The following is a 6,000-nucleotide window of genomic DNA, read 5'->3' as shown; positions in this document are numbered from 1 at the left end:
AATGACACCAAATCGTACCGGGTTCTCTTAGAAGATCCCACAACAAGACTGTCCATTGAGATTCACGATCTTGTTAATGAAGCAAAAGAATCAGGTTGGATTACTCTGCAAGAATCTGAGTTCCTTATCACTAAATTTCCTGTGATGCCGTATTTTTACATACTTCCAAAAATACATAAAACAACTAGACCGCCACCCGGTCGTCCAATCATTTCAGGGATTGGTTCTCTTTTAGAATCTTTGTCTACTTTCGTTGATTTCTTTCTACGGCCAATGGTCAAAGAAATGCCCACCTTTCTCCAAGACACTAAGGATGTCCTACGGCTGTTACCAGAGATTGCCTTCAACATTGAGACTGATCTGTTGGTCAGTTTTGATGTGGAATCACTTTACACTTGTATTCCTCAAGAAGAGACACTGGAAGCCATCAGGGGTCTTTTAGACAACAGAGATCGAGACACCATAACACCGACACACTTTATTATGGAAAGTGCCAGACTGACGATGATGGAGAATTTCTTCAAATTTGAAGAAACTATGTTTCTCCAAGTCTCCGGAACATCAATGGGCAGCATTTTTGCTCCCAGTCTGGCTAATCTCTATGTTCATCTATTTGAACAAAATAGTGTATTAACTGATCATAATCCCTTTTGAGATCAAATTGCTTGTTGGAAGAGATACATAGATGATATCTTGGTGGTCTGGCACGGCACTGTTGCTACTCTGCTGGATTTTCATTCTTGGCTTAGTTCTCAAAAACAAAATTGAAATTCACAGTCACATATGATAAAGCCAGACTGCCGTTCTTAGATATCATGATTTACCCTACACTAGGAACTCTGGGTAGCGAATTGTACAAAAAACCCCAGACCAAGAATTCCCTTCTTAATTTTCATAGCCATCATCCAAAATCTCTCCGACAAAATCTACCTGTGGGACAGTTCCTACGTATTCGCAGGAACTGTTCCACAAAAGGATAGTTTCTACCTCCATGCTGATGTACTTTCAAAACAACTCAAAGCCAGGAAATACCCGACCCATCTGGTAAGACAAGCCTGCAAAGGGGTGTCTAATAACAACAGGGACGCTCTTCTTGAACCCCCGGCTCCCAAGGCACCATTGACAAGAATAACCTTTGTCACCACCTTCAGTACACTATCCAATAGTGTACAGAAGTCAGTACGCAAACATTGGCACATTCTCAATATTGGAAATGAAAACATTCCACTTCCTTTGTTTTTCTTCCAAAGAGGCACCAGTTTGCGTAACAATCTTGTTCATACAAGACCCATAGTTAAACAGGGCAAGAAAATATCGACACTATGGGATTTACCACCGATACAGGGCCACTACCCATGTGGCTCATGTTCGGTATGCCCTCAAACACAGCCAACTAAATCAGTCGACATTGGGTTAGTGAAACCATGGATTTTACAGAAACATACTAACTGTAATTCAGAGAAAGTCATTTACCAGATCACATGTCCTTGTTCACTTAGATACGTAGGAATGACAACACGCAAGATCAAAGTCCGTATCAGTGAACATAAAAGCACCATCAGGCGAAATAAACAAGCCACCAGACTAACCAGTCATTTCCTCTCCCTCAATCACAAACCCGAGGACCTGAGATGGCTTATTCTAGAACAACCTTTTATTCCATCACACATTACCGACATCAAAAAATTTATTTTCATAAGAGAACAGAAATGAGTCTACATGTCCTTACAGACCATATGCATTACACTATAAGACCACAATCCCCAGGAGAGAATAGGGGTTTGCACGTCATCACGCCATACTGTCATCAGTTTGCACCCTGCTTCTGACGCAGACCGCGCACAGGATACTTTGGTTTTGATTCTCAAATAGGGATCCTTACTAACGCCGATTACCTCCCCTTCTGGCTCAGCAGCCGCGAGAGGTACCGACGGAGAGGTAAGAGGCATATGAACAACTGGGTCTTAGCTTTGTAAAGAAATGACATACGCCTCGATTAAGGCATGCTTTCACTTTTGCTAGTGGTATCCGCTACCAGTAACTGTTCTTAATCAAGGCAGTTAGAACGGCGCCATAAGCTACAACGATGCGGTAGATCTTGAGAATGTGCAGCTTATTCTATTGATAATACGCCTCGATCCAGGCATACTTTTAATTTTGATAGCAGTAACCGTTACCAGTAACTGTTTCTATCATGGCAACTAGAATTGCGCAACAAGCTACAACGATGCGGCAGATTCTGGGAACGGGTAGCTCATGTTATTGACAATCATTTTCAGAACTTTGTTATACCCATGACCAAGAAAAAGAATTATATGCCTCTGTTTTCGATCAATCACCTTCGGGGCATACACTCTGAGACAGAGTGACATTCCAGCAAACTTGTATAGAAGCAGGTTTCTCTCGAAAGTCAAATCCCTGTGTGATTCACCCGTCTTGTTTTTATATGTGCGCTTTGTATATCAAGTGTTTAACATTTAAAGAACTAGTGTTCAGGTTACACATTGTTTTTCACTTATATCATTTCCTAGAGCGGTGCCTCCTAACCTGAGCAGTTGTCAGGTGAGGTGAGGCGAGGCGCATACCCAGAATTATTCGGGTAAGTGACAACAGAATATTTCTTTATCACTTGATGTGATGGATTTATAGTTGTTTGAATACATTAATAAGTATTTCGCATAATTGATAGATTGAATCATTATGCGCTTTTTGACCTAATTGTGATGCTACACTTTTGTGTTTTTCTTTTCAAGTTCTCTCTGTTCTTATTCTTGCAGGTAATTTTTCCTGTACCAACAACAAGGTCCAGGTTGTATATTTTATGTGATATTTGCACAAGTACATCATAGTTTTGCAGTAGCTTTTTGGTCCTGACGAAAGCTGGGATATAATTTATCCGTGAGCTGAAACATGTAGACCAATTTTTTCAACACAGTTATTTGTTCAAACTGTTACAGCACTATTTTATTTTGGTATCAAGGTAGCACTCTAATAAAAATTCTCTTGTGCCTTGTTAATCAATTTTAATAATCACACTTTTTTCATCACTTGCACTGCATACATCACCCCGCATCATCTTTTATGTGGTTTCCTTTATTTCAAACAACATACTGTTAGATGCATCTGGGACACACACTGAACCAGTATCTACGTTCATCTGGTAGAGGATGGTTCTCTGGTTGAGTTCCCGGGTTCCCAGATGATGAAGTGAGCCACTTTCAGTGGGTGATGGGAATCTTTCTCTTTTTTATGCATACACATACCCAGTGAGACATCTTTATGGTAGCATTCGGACTTGATTAAGTATTCACTGTGTAGTAGCGTTGAGGTCATAAAACAACATTTGACTCACAGTTTTCTTTGCGTGAATGAGACACCCATTATCTTAGTGTTTGAGACACCCATTATCTTAGTGTTTGAGTTTTGTGGTAAGTGAGAGTAGTAGTTTTATTGGAAGTGTGTGTAGAAGTGTTTTGAGGGTGTTTGTTTACTGACCTGCGGTGCGCACGTTGTTTCTTGATACATATATATGGTCTTAAGGTTTGTTCCCTGTATGTTGCTCGTTGTACCGGTCTGGCCAACTGGTGTGATCTGTGGCATATGGGTTTTGGTGTATGATGTAAGATGGTGGTTTAATTCAGGAAGTGACGTGATACTTTGGTCTGAATTGAATGTGGTGTGAAATCTCTAGTATAGTTTCCCTGCGAGTTGTGATGTAGTATGGTGTGAAAGAATGTTTTTTTTAATTATTCACTGTGTGCGAGATGAGATGTAGTATGGTGGGATAGGAAGTTGAAATGTAGTATGGTGTGATAGGATGTTTCTTTTATGTGAGTTTGGTGAGATGTAGTATGCTGTGATAGGATGTTTCTTTTATGTCAGTTTGATGAGATGTGGTATGGTGTGATAGGATGTTTCTTTTATGTGAGTTTGGTGAGATGTAGTATGCTGTGATAGGATGTTTCTTTTATGTCAGTTTGATGAGATGTGGTATGGTGTGACAGGTTGTGATGTGAGATGTTTATATTGTATTGCATTTTTTATTATTAGTGCATTGTATTCAATTTCTTGACTATATGTTATTTGCCATATTGTCATTATTTTAATGGTTTCATCTAATCTATTTCACAATGCATTTATTCCTCGTAAAGAAGGGAGATATGTTGTAACTTACGTTTATCTGCCGCTCAGCCAGAATGAGTGTGGCGTGGAATGTTGGATGGATGGAATGTTGGATGTCTGTGAGTGTCAGTTGGGTATGGGGCTGAGCAGCAGGACAGTTTCTCCTGGTGGGGTTTTCCTCATTTATACATGTAACAACTTAATAAAAGAACTTAACTAATCTACGCTAGAAGTCCGGACATTCATTTGGATTACAACAGTTTCTCATGGGGTATGGCAACATTGTTGCACCCTTGACTGAGCTGACTTACAAAAAGCGGCCAAAGATTGTGAACTGGACTGACACCTGTCAGAAAGCTTTTGATGCCCTCAAGACTGCCATGTGTACAGCAACCGTACTCCAGGCGCCCAACTTTGCGAAGGAATTTATTGTCCAGACAGACGCTTCAGAGCATGGGGTGGGGGCTGTTCTGTCACAGATGAATGAGGAGGGACTAGACCAACCTGTAGCCTTCATCAGTAGGAGGTTACTCCCACGGGAACAGAGGTGGAGTGCAATTGAGCGTGAGGCATTTGCTGTGGTCTGGGCACTGAAGAAGCTGAAACCATACCTGTTTGAGACTCACTTCCGAGTTCAGACAGACCACAGGCCCCTCAGATGGTTGATGCAGATGAGGGGTGAGAATCCCAAGTTGTTAAGGTGGTCCATTTCCCTACAGGGTATAGACTTCACGGTGGAACATCGCCCTGGTACAGAACACGCCAATGCTGATGGTCTGTCCAGATTTTTCCACCTTAGTGATGAGAACTTCCAAGGGGATGGGTAGTTCTCCCCACATTTCAGCTGGAGGGGACGCGTGTTAGACCTCGCACCATTGGCGTGGGTCTCCCTTCCATTTTTTGCTGTTATCTCCTCTGTTTTTGCTGGTGTTAGATGCTCTGGGCGCTGTGCCACTGCCATTCAGTGCCACAGTGCGAATGCTCCCTGTGTAAAGATGACATGTGAATTGGTATATCCATGATAGGCTTATTTGGTTTACTTGTTAGCCCCTAGTAGCATGGCCTGTGTGTGCCCAGGGCTGGTAAACCAAATGCTGCTGGTGGGCCTGCAGCGCTGGTTTGCGCCACCCACAGAAGCAGCTTGTAAAGTGTGTCTCAGACCTGCCACTGCAGTGCCTGTGTGCAGTCTAGAACTGCCATCTTGGCTGTGAAGTGCAACCACTGCCCAGCCCCTGAACCTTCTCTTGGCATCATATAAGCCACCCCTTTGGTAGGGTGCATTGTATGTGTAAGGTAGGACATGCTCTGATGTGTGTAACATGTCCTGGTAGTGAATTACACCCAATTTCGTTTTTCACTACTGTAAGGCTACCTATTCTCCATAGGCCAGAATGGGAGGTTTGGCTATTACATTCTATAGTCCTAACGGACCCACAGAACATGGTATAAAAACGAATTTAGTATGCCTGAGCGCAGAATATTAAAATACATCTTTTAGTGAAGTATATTTTTATATTCTGTGTTTGAAAATACCACTTTTAGAAAGTAGGTATTTTCTTGCCTAAGCCTTCCAGTGTGCTCTGCTGTTATGTGTATTGGCTGTCTGGTTTTGGAGGGACAGGGCAGGCTGAGTCAGACCTGGGTTGAATAGAGAGATCTGCATTGGAGTATGGGGAGGGGTAGCTCCTGGACCTGAATAGGGCTGTGCCTGGCAAGGTGAATACTGGCTCCACCTCCCACTGTGCGTCTGATGGCAGACCCCCTCTTTCTGAAAGGAAGGATGCAGCCTGGTAAACAAAGTGCTCCAGGGCTGGGCAGAACTGGTTCTGGCTGGGTTCAGTGACTTGTAGCTTCTAAGAACAAAGACTTTTGGGGTAT

The sequence above is a fragment of the Triturus cristatus genome, chromosome 1_2, assembly GCF_964204655.1.
Source record: "Triturus cristatus chromosome 1_2, aTriCri1.1, whole genome shotgun sequence".
Classification (NCBI taxonomy): Eukaryota; Metazoa; Chordata; class Amphibia; order Caudata; family Salamandridae; genus Triturus; species Triturus cristatus.
This window is presented reverse-complemented; position numbering follows the sequence as displayed.